The following is an 11,744-nucleotide window of genomic DNA, read 5'->3' as shown; positions in this document are numbered from 1 at the left end:
TTCTCCTGCCTGAGCCTCCTGAGTAGCTGGGACTACAGGTGCGCACCACCACACCCAGCTAATTTTTATATTTTTAGTAGAGACAGGGTTTCACCATGTTGGCCAGGCTGGTCTCAAACTCCTGGCCTCAGGTGATCCACCTGTCTTGGCCTCCCAAAGTACTGGGATTACAGGCGTGAGCCACCATGCCCGGCCTAATTTTTGTAGAGACAGAGTTTTGCCATGTTGCCCAGGCTGGAGTCAAATAGCAGGAAGGCTCTGCTCTGAACAATACTTGGTTTTCCATTGAAGACATCTAATAACCTTTACAATTTTTTTCTTTTTTTGAGACACAGTCTCCCTCTGTCACCCAGGCTGGAGTGCAGTGGTGTGATCTTGGCTCACTGCAACCTGTGCCTCCTGGGTTCAAGTGATTCTTGTGCCACAGCCTCCTGAGTAGCTGGGATTACAGGCACCCACCACCATGCCTGGCTAATTTTTGTATTTTTAGTAAGACAGGGTTTCACCATGTTGTTCAGGCTGGTCTCGAACTCCTGACCTCAAGTGATCCACCAGCCTCGGCCTCTCAAAGTGCTGGGATTACAGGCATGAGCCACTGCGCCCAGCCAAAAAAATATTTTTGTTTATTCAAAATTTCTCTCTTTTTTTTTTTGAGACAGGGTCTCACTCTGTGGCCCAGGCTGGAGTGCAGTGGCAAGATCACCGCTCACTGAGGCCTCAACCTCCCAGGCTCAGGTAATCCTCCCACCTCAGCCTCCCAAGTAGCTGGTACTACAGGCACGCACCACCACACCCAGCTAATTTTTGTATTTTTAGTAGACACAGGGTTTTTCCATGTTGACCAGGCTGGTCTCGAACTCCTGACCTCAAGTGATCCACCTGCCTCGGCCTCCCAAAGTACTGGGGTTACAGACGTGAGCCACCACGCCCGGTGAATGGATGGTTGATTCTATTTGCTTTGTGCAGTCTGACTGATGTAAATCATCTCTGCCATGTCTGGGCATTGGAGTCAGGTTTAGGCATGAGTGGCCTCCAAGTCACCTGCAGAAACACACACTGCCATGGCTCACCCCCTTGCTCCCACTCTGCGTCTGAGCCAACTTAGGATCACATATGTGTGTTCTCACACTTGAGACTCTTTTTTTTTTTTATTTTTTTTTGTTTTTTGAGACGGAGTCTCGCTCTGTCGCTCAGGCTGGAGTGCAGTGGCGCGATCTTGGCTCACTGCAAGCTCTGCCTCCCGGGTTCACGCCATTCTCCTGCCTCAGCCTCCCAAGTAGCTGGGATTACAGGCGCCCGCCACCACACCTGGCTAATTTTTTTTGTATTTTTTTAGTAGAGACAGGGTTTCACCATGTTAGCCAGGATGGTCTCGATCTCCTGACCTCATGATCCGCCCGCCTCGGCCTCCCAAAGTGCTGGGATTACAGGCTTGAGCCACCGTGCCCGGCCACACTTGAGACTCTGAACAATTCCATGACTGAGGTATGATAGCTCCCATTTTATAGATGAGGAAACTGAGGCTCCTTCAGCAAGTTAAACACCTTGCTCTCAATGTCCCCAAACAGACCCAGCAGCCCAAGGTCTCAGAGCTGATGGCAGAGCTGGGATGAGAAGCCAAGTCCTTTGACTTCTAACCCAGTGCTTTTCCCGCCATGCTCTGTGTCCCATCCTTTGTCCTAACCTTGAGAAGGCAGGACTAAGATTGGAGGACTTGTGGCTTCCAGGTTCCTCCTGAAAGCCACCAGAGATTAAAAAAAAAAAAAAAAAAGTGAGAGGTTAGCCTGATCTAGCAAGAGCAGCAATGGCTCCCTGGGTGAGGATACATGCCAGCGAGTGAGGAGCTGCTGACTAGGGGGTGATCTCCCTAATAAATGATGGAGTGCCAGTTGCTTCTGCAGCTGCAGGGCTGCATCTGGGCCCCAGTGCTGACGAACGCTCCGCATCCAGATCTGCATTGTCACCAGCTTGTTGGAAAAACAGATGTTATTGTCCTCTGTTCCTGTCCCTTTGTCCCTAATAGGCACTTAAGCGCAGGAGGGAGAAAAAGAAATGGAGACAGAATTGTGTAACTATTTCAGGCTGTTTCCAGAAGCATGCACTTCTGTGGGACTTGGGGTCTGGGATAGAATGGGTGCAGGGAAGCACCCCCTGCCCCCTGCCCCCTGCCCCAGTGTTTCTGGGACAGCCCTGGGGAGAAGCTGCCTTGTTGGTCCAAGGCAGTGGGTGCTGAGGGCTAGTTCTTGGAGAAGACGCCTTCCTTCTCTCTTAGATCTGCACCTGGAGTGGGCCCTAAGCTGACATTTCAAAGAAAGAGTGCTGGGGACCTCTGGTCTTCTGCCTGGAGTCCCAGAGTTTGGAATATTGGACGAGGTCAAGGGCCGATGAGATCAAGGTCTTTTGTTCCATTCTTGTTTGGGCTTCATTCATCCATCCATCCATCCATCCATCCATCGATTTGCTCATGGTCCCATGGGTGGCCAATTTAGGCTGGGATTTCCTGGGCTTATTCATGTGGCTGCAGTTGGCTGGTGGTTGGGATGGCAGGAGGGTCTAAAGCCAGCCTAACACATGTGTCTCTGTGCCTGTCTCCCCCAACAGCTGGAACTGGGGGGCTGATTGCAGGTGAGCTCAGGCCCCTAACCAGGGGCTTTTTTTTTTTTCTTTTTCTTTCTTTTCTTTTTTTTTTTTTTTTTGTTTTGAGACAGAGTCTCGCTCTGTGGCCCAGGCTGGAATGCAGTGGTGTGATCTCGGCTCACTGCAAGCTCTGCCTCCCGGGTTCACGCCATTCTCCTGCCTTAGCCTCCCTAGTAGCTGGGACCACAGGCGCCCACCACCACGCCTGGCTACTTTCTTGTATTTTTCGTAGAGACGGGGTTTCACTGTGCTAGCCAGGATGGTCTCGATCTCCTGACCTCATGATCCACCCGCCTCGGCCTCCCGAAGTGCTGGGATTACCGGGGTGAGCCACCGTGCCAGGCACCAGGGGCTTTTCAAAAGCAGAGAGTGCCCTGGCCCACCTGGACAATTTTGATGAAAGAAGGGAAAACGTCATTGAGTGGGTGTGGGAAGGACCCTCTCCTGCCATCCCCCTCACCTGATGAGTATTAGGGAGCTAATTACCTGGGAGGTGCTACCAGGCAGATGCCCTTCATAACCTCTTACTGCTTAACATTCAGAACCTATTTCACCTTCCTGTTGCAGAACTTCTGAAAAAGTCACCTAATAAAGCACGTTAGAATTAATCTTAAAAGGTTTCCATAAAGATGATGATGATGATTATCTAGGGATAATTCCAGGTGGGTGCACAGGCTTACTGAATGCTGGCACAGAGAGGCGGGGGAGGGGTCGCCCCTCCAACCAATGCCCCCAGCCCCTGTGGGTCACACACATTTTCCTGCTCCAAGAGTGTCCCCAAAAGCTCCCCTCACCCCCTGTCCTCATTGCATCCCAGCTCTTCTGCGTTCGCGTCACAAAGTCTTGCTTCCCTCTGGTGGCCCTATTCCCCTCCCCCAACTCTTCCACCCACCTGCCCACCCCTGCTCCTATGCTCGGATCTGGTGTGGCAATAGAGGTGTGCTCTGGACCAAAGGGCTTTGCCCTGAGGATGCAACACAGGGACTTAGGATGGGGAGGAGCCGTGAGAAGTTGGAAGGCTATACCCTTGCCTCCAAGCAGGGACTCCTGATTCAATAGCTCAGAAGGCAGTGACTGCCTACCTCTGGGACTCGGGCCATGGGCTTTTAAAAGCCTGTTCCCCATCTTACACGATCCTGCAGAACTAATCTATAGTATCAGAAGGCAGGACAGAAGTTGCCCTTGTTGGGGTGGGGGTAGGGGTCTGTTTAAACAGATATATTCACTTTGTGAAGATTCATTAAATTACACACTTAATTGTGCACCCTTCTGAATGTATGTTACACCTCAAGGAAATGTTTACCGCCAAAGCCCTTTATGAAGTAGACTTGTGACTTCCATAATATTGAAATTAAATTATCTCTGATAGGATGGGATGACACAGTAGAAAGCAGTGGATAATCCACGGTTGTTTTCTACTTGGACTCGGAACTAGAACATTCTGCACAATATACACACTTGTGAAAGATTCGCTTTTATAATTGTGCATGTTCTTGCTAATTTTAACATTGGCAAGAGCATGCAAGAGCATGCACTTGCTAATTTCTAAACAGTAGTACTCAACTTCCAGGTGAGATGGTCCAGAAGCATTCAGGTGGCAGGAAGTCACATTGAGACAGGATTAAGAATTTGGCACAGATTGCCGCCAGATGGGGAGACTCACACCTGTAATCCCAGCATTTTGGGAGGCCAAGGTGGGAAGATCACCTGAGGTCAGGAGTTCGAGACCAGCCTGGCCAACATGGTGAAACCCCACCTCTACTAGAAATACAAAAAGTTAGCTGAGCGTGGTGGCATGTGCCTGTAGTCCCAGCTACTCGGGAGGCTGAGGCAGGAGAATCGCTTGAACACAGGAGGTGGAGGTTGCAGTGAGCCGAGATTGAACCACTGCACTCCAGCCTGGGCTGGGTGACAGAGCGAGACTCTGTCTCAAAAAAAAAAAAAAAAAAAAAAAAATAGAATTTGTCACAGATTCCCTCTTCCCTCTGCCTCCTGTCCCTTAGCTCAGCATTGGATGTGGTTGTTGTTCAGGTCTCAGGAATGCACATTTCCCTCCTGCTTGGATGGGTCCCAAGGTCTTGAAGAATAAGAACCATCATCTCTTGGTGTGAAGGGTTGAAAAGAAACTGCCCATTGGAGGAGGGCCCCAGAACCTGATCCCAGATTGGTCTCTGTCGTGTCCTGTTTGCAATAAGTCCCCCATCCCTGTGGCACACCCCTCTGTCATGTGCCTTTGGCTCATTCTTCTCATCAGAAGGTGGGGTCTCTTTCCCCAACCCTTCAATCTGGATCAGTCTTTTGGCTTACTTTGGCCAAAAGGATCTGGTGAAAAGTGATGCTAGGAGTCTGGTCCAGCTTCCTGAAGGATGAGATGCCACTCGAAGCAGAGAAGGGCCATCCCAGCTGAAGTCCCTAGACCATCCGGCCGATAACCAGCACCAACCACCAGATGTGTATGTGAGGCTGGCTTTAGACCCTCCAGGTATCCCAGCCACCAGCCAACTACAGCCACCCGAGTGGGCCCAGGATCCCAGCCCAAATTGGCCACCCAGAGGACTGTGAGCAAATAGACATTATTGTTCTAAGCCACTAAGTCTTGGGGTGGTTTGTCGCACAGCAATTCATAACTGTTACAGTTACCCACAGCCTTTGCTGAGCCCCTGCTGGCCAGTGCCAGCATCCTAGGGGCGGGACTAAAACTTCAATCTGGAAGCAACTTTCTTCCCAGGATTTGTTTCTTCACTCATCCCCACCAGTTTCCAGGGCTGACACGCCAGTTCCCATTGCTCTTTATTAGTTTAATATATATTGAAACCTCCAAATAGATGCTGGGGCCCAGGTGGAACAGATGAAATGTGACTAAGTTCTGGGAGATGATTGATAATGAGTAGGGACTGGAAAATCAATTGTGTTAATTCCTGGTCTGTCACTGGGACCAAGAATTAATGAGAAAATCTGTCTAACTTAATGGTATTTACACATTATACAGAGTGTGATAAAATTGTCTGCAGGTGCTGCCTGGCATTTCAATTATACGAGGCCTGTAGCGCCCAAGGGGCAGGCAGGTCTCAGCTGTCCAGGACCTGGGCTGGACATATGCAGACTCGCTGCAGTCCCCCAACGACCACACCAACTTCTGAGCAGGTCGCAGGTCCCAGGCCCCTGCATGGACCCTGTTGGCATGGCTGGTCCTTGCTGAGTGTGGATCGTCCAACTGGCAGCATCCCAGGGTTTTGCTAGAGGGCACATTTTGGGCCTGCTTTGAGGATAACTACTCCAGAAGCCATGTGGGCAGTTGGACACAAGATCAAGCCAGGAAGGGCTTGATCTTATGTGTTGGCAGAGTCCATGGCTTGAGACACAGATAGTCCTCTTTACCCCCAACCCCTTCCCCAAGAGATGGTCAGCACCAGCTCTGCCCCATATCACACCCACCACTTGGAAGGCTGCCTTGAAAAGTGTCATGGAAACTGATGAAAGAGCCTGCTTCAGGGGCTGAGTGCATGCTTCCCTGAAACTCTGTAGACCAGGGCTCCTCCGGCTGATATGGTTTGGCTGGGTCCCCACCCAAATCTCATCTTGAATTGTAGTTCCCATCAGCCCCACGGGAGGGACCTGGTGGGAGGTAATTGAATCATGGGGGCGGTTTCCCCCATGCTATTCTTGTGATTGTGATGTAAGTTCTCACGAGATCTGATGGTTTTATAAGGGGCCTCCCCCTTCACTTGGCTCCCATTTTTCTCCTTGCCACCATGCGAAGAAAGATGTGTTTGCTTCTCCTTCCGCCATGATTGTACGTTTTCTAAGGCCTCCCCAGCCCTGCCGAACTATGAGTCAATTAAACACCTTTCCTTTATAATTTACTCCATCTTGGGTATTTCTTCATAGCAGCATGAGAAGGGACTAATACACCTGCCTAGGGCTGCCCATGGGAGGTGGCATGACAGCCAGCCTCCAAGATGGCCCAGCTCCTGACAATACTACTACTACTACTAATAATAATCCCCAGCTCCTGATACATCCTTCATGGTCTTCTCTCATACTGAATAGGGCTGGTCTGAGTATCCAATAAGATATCACTTTGGCCTGGTTCTCTCTTGTATCACTGACTCTGGGGAGTGCCACCACGTGGGGAGGCCCATGTAGGGAGGACCGCAGGCCTCCTGCTAACAGCCAGCACCAAGTGAGTGCCATCTTGGAGGCGGGTCCTCCAGCCCTAGCAAGACCCCTGATGACGGCAACCTCAGGAGAGACCCTGAGCTCAGCTGCTCCTGGACTCCTGACCCACAGAAACTGGAATAGGGATGGAGATGTTTATTGTTGTCTTAAGCTGTTAAGTTTGAGGATAGCTCACTAATCCAGGTGGGGAGGGAGATGGGTGGGCAGGCCCAGTGTCCCTTCAGCCTGTAGTGTGGCATTCATGGAACGCCTCCGTTGCTCTGCCCTGCATGTCCGCTCTGATTTTTATTCCAGTGAAATCCACTTCTGTGTTTTGCCACCTCCCAAGCCCACCCTGCCCTTCCCACCTCCCTGCCCTTCCCACCTCCCTGCCCTTCCCACCCCCTGCCCCTTCCCACCTCCCTGCCCCTTCCCACCTCCCTGCCCCTTCCCACCTCCCTGCCCCTTCCCACCCCCTGCCCCTTCCCACCTCCCTGCCCTTCCCACCTCCCTGCCCCTTCCCACCTCCCTGCCCCTTCACACCTCCCTGCTCCTTGCTGCTTTCTTTGCCAGGAATGCCCTTTCTGCTCCTCCTCCTTCTCTTCTTCATTCCTAAGATGAACTCCTACTCAGCCTTCAAGACCCAGCTCAAATGTGCCCTCGTCTGTGAAGGCTTTTCCAGTCTCTCTCGGGCAGTTTTTGTCACCTTCTTTGGCACCCCCGTGATACTCTACTCTATTTCTCAATGGATAGCTGAGGAGGGTGAGCGATCATGATTGGTCCTCTGAGCTCTGGCATTTAGAAATTGAATTTCATTAATCAACTCTGCCCTTCTCTGTTCATTGGCACCCAGAGGAGGCTCCAGGTAAGGGTGTTGAATGAATGAATGAATGAATGAATGAGTGTGCAAGCAGAATGGCCGCCTTGGGGAGAACGGGAGGAAACTTGTGAAGCCTGCATGGGGGGAGGGCAGAGCTTGGCCTGAGTGAGGGCCAGGCTGCTTCTTGGCCTGTGTCTGTGAGTTCCAGTGCTGCTCATTCTAACACCATCAAGGGCGCTCTTCTCTCCAAACGCCCCAGAGCTTCCCTGGCTCAGGGGACCAGGCATACCTGGGAAGCCCTTTGTGTCGGTGTGTCCCCATCATCCTCTGTTTTTTTATGTTGTCTTGTTTTGAGGCAGAGTCATGCTCTGTTGCCCAGGCTGGAGTGCAGTGGCTCAGTCACGGCTCACTGCAGCCTTGACCTCCTGGGCACAAGCAATCCTCCCACCTCAGCCTCCTGAGTAGCTGGGACCACAGGCATGTGCCACCGCATCCTGCTAATTTTTAATGTTTTTAGTAGAGACAGGGTCTTGTTATGTTGCTCAGGCTGGTCTTGAACTCCTGGCCTCAAGTGATCCTCCCACCTCAGCCTCCCTAAGTGCTAGGATTACAGGCATGAACCATCCTGCCACCCTGTCACCCTCTTTCCCTAAACCTTGCCCTCCCTTGCCCACTGCTTTCCATGCCTGTCAGACAGCACTCCAGAGTCCCTTCCCCTTATTCCAGACCTGGAGGGCAGATGAGCCGCAGCCAGACAAATCTGATTTCTCAAGCAGGTTTAAAGGGCCTTTCCCGGAGACCCTGAGCTCATTTCTCCTTTCTGTGTCTCCAAAGTGCCAAGGCAGCAATTTGGATCTCAAACGCCCCAATAGGGGTGCAGCCAAGTTCTTTATTGCACACAATGAATTTGTTATGTGGGGATTCTTTGGCCTAAAGGATGGCTTAAAGTCCTGATGTCCCACTGTGTCCCAGCCTGGCCAGTGCTGAGGGGCAGGAGAGCTGCCTTGCTTGCCTGTCTTCTGAGAGGATGGTTGTGGACATCTGAGGTCAGAGACAGATCACCTGTGGACTCCAGTCCTGCTGCTGGCTGCTCCTGTTTATTGAGAACTTTGCAGGCCCAGAGAAACCCAGTCATTTATCTGCAGTCCCACAGCAGGAAGCTGCAGGGCTGAGATTTGCTCCCAGTCCTGTCTGACCTCAAAAGCCCCTGCTCTTGATCGTGAGGTCACACTCCCTCAGCCTGGTGAGCCTGTGGGCCCAGCTGCTCCAGGGGTAACGCACCACTCCCAGCCCCTAGTTCACCCAGGGGCCTTATAAGATGCAGCAGGACTGAGCCAGAAGCCGAAGGGAATGACAGCCTGGGGCTGAGGTTCCTGGGTCCCTGACACTCACAGACTGCTCCAGCTCTCAGAAGCCAATCAGAGACTCCGCGGTTTCCTGCTCGGCTGAATTCTCCTCCCTGGAGGCAGAGGAAGGAGGTGCTTTGCCATCTCTGGTTGTGGGGCTTTATCTCCGGAAACTGCAGTGCGTGTGAAAACCTGTGAACCAAAGAACGAGGAAGAAAGATTAAAGAGGGAAAGGATTAAGATCTACAGGGCTTCCCATGCTCTGCAGAGCCGCTCTCGGAAGCTGCTCTGCGATCTCTCTATTAGACGACCCGACAGCTGCCAGCTCTGGAGGTGAGAAGGGCTGAGCCCCTCACCCCAGCCAGGAGCCACTGAGAAAGCAGCATAGTCAGGACAAAAAGACAGGAAGCGCGGGGGTGTGTGTGGGGGGCGCTGTTGGGAGGTGGCAGAACGCAGAAGTGGATTTCACTGGAATAAAAGGGCAGACAGGAGGGCAGAGCCATGGATGTGTTCCATGAGTGCCATGCTGCAGGGTGAAGGGAACCTGGCCCTCCCATCTGTCTCCCTTCTCACCTGGATTAGTGAGCTACCCCCAAATTTAGCAGCTTAAGACAACAATAAACATCTCTACATTCCAGTTTCTGTGGGTCGGGTACCTGTGGGCAGCTGAGTTCAGGGTCTCTCCTGAGGTCGCCGTCGTCAGGGGTCTTGCTGGGGCTGGAGGACTCGCCTCCAAGATAGAACTCACATGGTGCTAGGTCCTCCTGCACAGGCCTCCCCAGGTGGCGGCACTCCCCAGAGTGGGTGATACAGGAGAGGAAGAAGCAGGCCAAAGCTGCCATGGTTGGTTTTTGTTTTTTGAGATAGGGTCTCACTCTGTCACCCAGGCTGGAGTGCAGTGGTGGAATCATAGCCCACTACAGCCTCAAACTCCTGGGCTCAAGCAATCCTTCCACCTCAGCCTCCCAAGCAGCTGGGACTATAGGCAGGCGCCACCACGCCTGGCTCATTTTTAGTTTTTTCTTTGGTAGAGATGGGGGTCTTACTATGTTACCCAGGCTGGTCTCGAACAGGCCTCAAGTGATCCTCCTACCTCAGCCTCCCAAAGTGCTGGGATTACAGGCATGAGGCCACTGTGCCCGGCCCCCTACCATGGTTTTTTAATGAACCAGTCTCAGAAGTCTCATACCATCCTTAAGGTCACCCATTATTGTTCCCAGCTTCCCCTGCACTCCAGACAATCACTGCTGACAGCCAGGCTGCCAGGGGTTCCTGCAGTGGCTGTCTCTGATGCCAACATGGCCAGCCCCTAAGGGTTGTGATATCTGTGTCCCCAGGACCCCTTTTCAGATATCATGATGTGGGCAACATCAGTCTAGGAAGGTAGACCCTCCAAACTGTGCGCCATCACACACCCTTCACCCACCTCCACCCTCTCCTTGTTGCCCTGCTTATAGCCACATCTTCCATCTCCAAAGAAGATGCTCTCAGCAGTGACTGGAGCATGGGGAGGCTGGAAACAGTAGGGGCCCACTTCTATGCAGTGCTTGCTATGTGTGAAGTTGGTACTGAGCACGGCAAAAGTACTAACTCCTTACAGCCTCTCTGCAGGGTAGGTGCCTCCCATTTTATAGATGGGGAAACTGAGGCACAGGGAGGGTAAGCAGCTTGCTGAAGCCACACAGCTCTCAAGTGGCAGAGCTAGGAATTGAACCCCAGTACTCTGCCTCCACAGCCCATGCTGTTAACCTTATATTTATAGCATTTGTGACGTTAGGCAACATTTCCTTTCCACAAGAAAGCCATATTCATCAGGCAGGGATTGGAGTTCAGGGTACAGCAAGAAAGACACAGGTTAGATACCTGGGGGGCTTTCCAGGCCACAGGTCGTGAGGCCTCAGTGCAACTTTGTCCCCTGAGGATGTTCAGAAAACGAGGTCTTCCCAGGCTGCGTTGAGCACAGTCAAAGGCTAAGGGGCGGTGGTCATTGTTTTTAAATTAAAAATTGTGATAATTTATACATAACAAAAAATGTTCCATTTTAATCTTTTTCTTTTTTCTTTTTTTGAGATAGGGTCTTGCTCTGTTACCCAGGCTTGAGTGCAGTGGCACGATCTTGGCTCACTGCAACCTCCGCCTCCCAGGTTCAAGCGATTCTCCTGCCTCAGCCTCCTGAGTAGCTGGGATTACAGGTGTGTACCACCATGCCCAGCTAATTTTTGTATTTTTAGCAGAGATGGGGTTTCACCATGTTGGCCAGGCTGGTCTTGAACTCCTGACCTCAAGTGATCCGCCCGCCTTGGCCTCCCAAATGCTGGGATTACAGGCATGAGGCACTGCGCCCGGTCCAATGTAACCATGTTTCAGTGTACCATGCAGTGGCATTAAGTACCTTCACATTGTTGTGTAGCTGTCACCACCGTCCATCTTCACAACTCTTTCATATGGTCTTTTCTGGAAGTGTCTGCTGGCCCCAAGGCCTTTGGCCAGCCTGGACTCCCTTCCTCCCTGCCTCCCTGAACGTGGATGGGGCTGCTGGCAGGGGCAGGACAAGCACACGGAGGGAGGAAGAAGGCGCAGCACAGACTTTCCTCTTCAGAAGGGAGGTATTAAAATGATCCACCTTTGAGGCTCACTCTCTGCTTCAAAGACCCACGGCAGCTCTGCGGAGGACGAGCCGTAGCAACGGTGTGAGAGGGTTTATCAATAGTACCTGGAGCTCAGTAACTCATAAACCTTTCATTAGTTTTACATCGATGATGGCCCAAGTCCTAGGAAGTAGA

The sequence above is a fragment of the Symphalangus syndactylus genome, chromosome 22 (assembly GCF_028878055.3).
Source record: "Symphalangus syndactylus isolate Jambi chromosome 22, NHGRI_mSymSyn1-v2.1_pri, whole genome shotgun sequence".
NCBI classification, from domain to species: Eukaryota; Metazoa; Chordata; class Mammalia; order Primates; family Hylobatidae; genus Symphalangus; species Symphalangus syndactylus.
Note: the sequence above shows the minus strand (reverse complement) of the source record.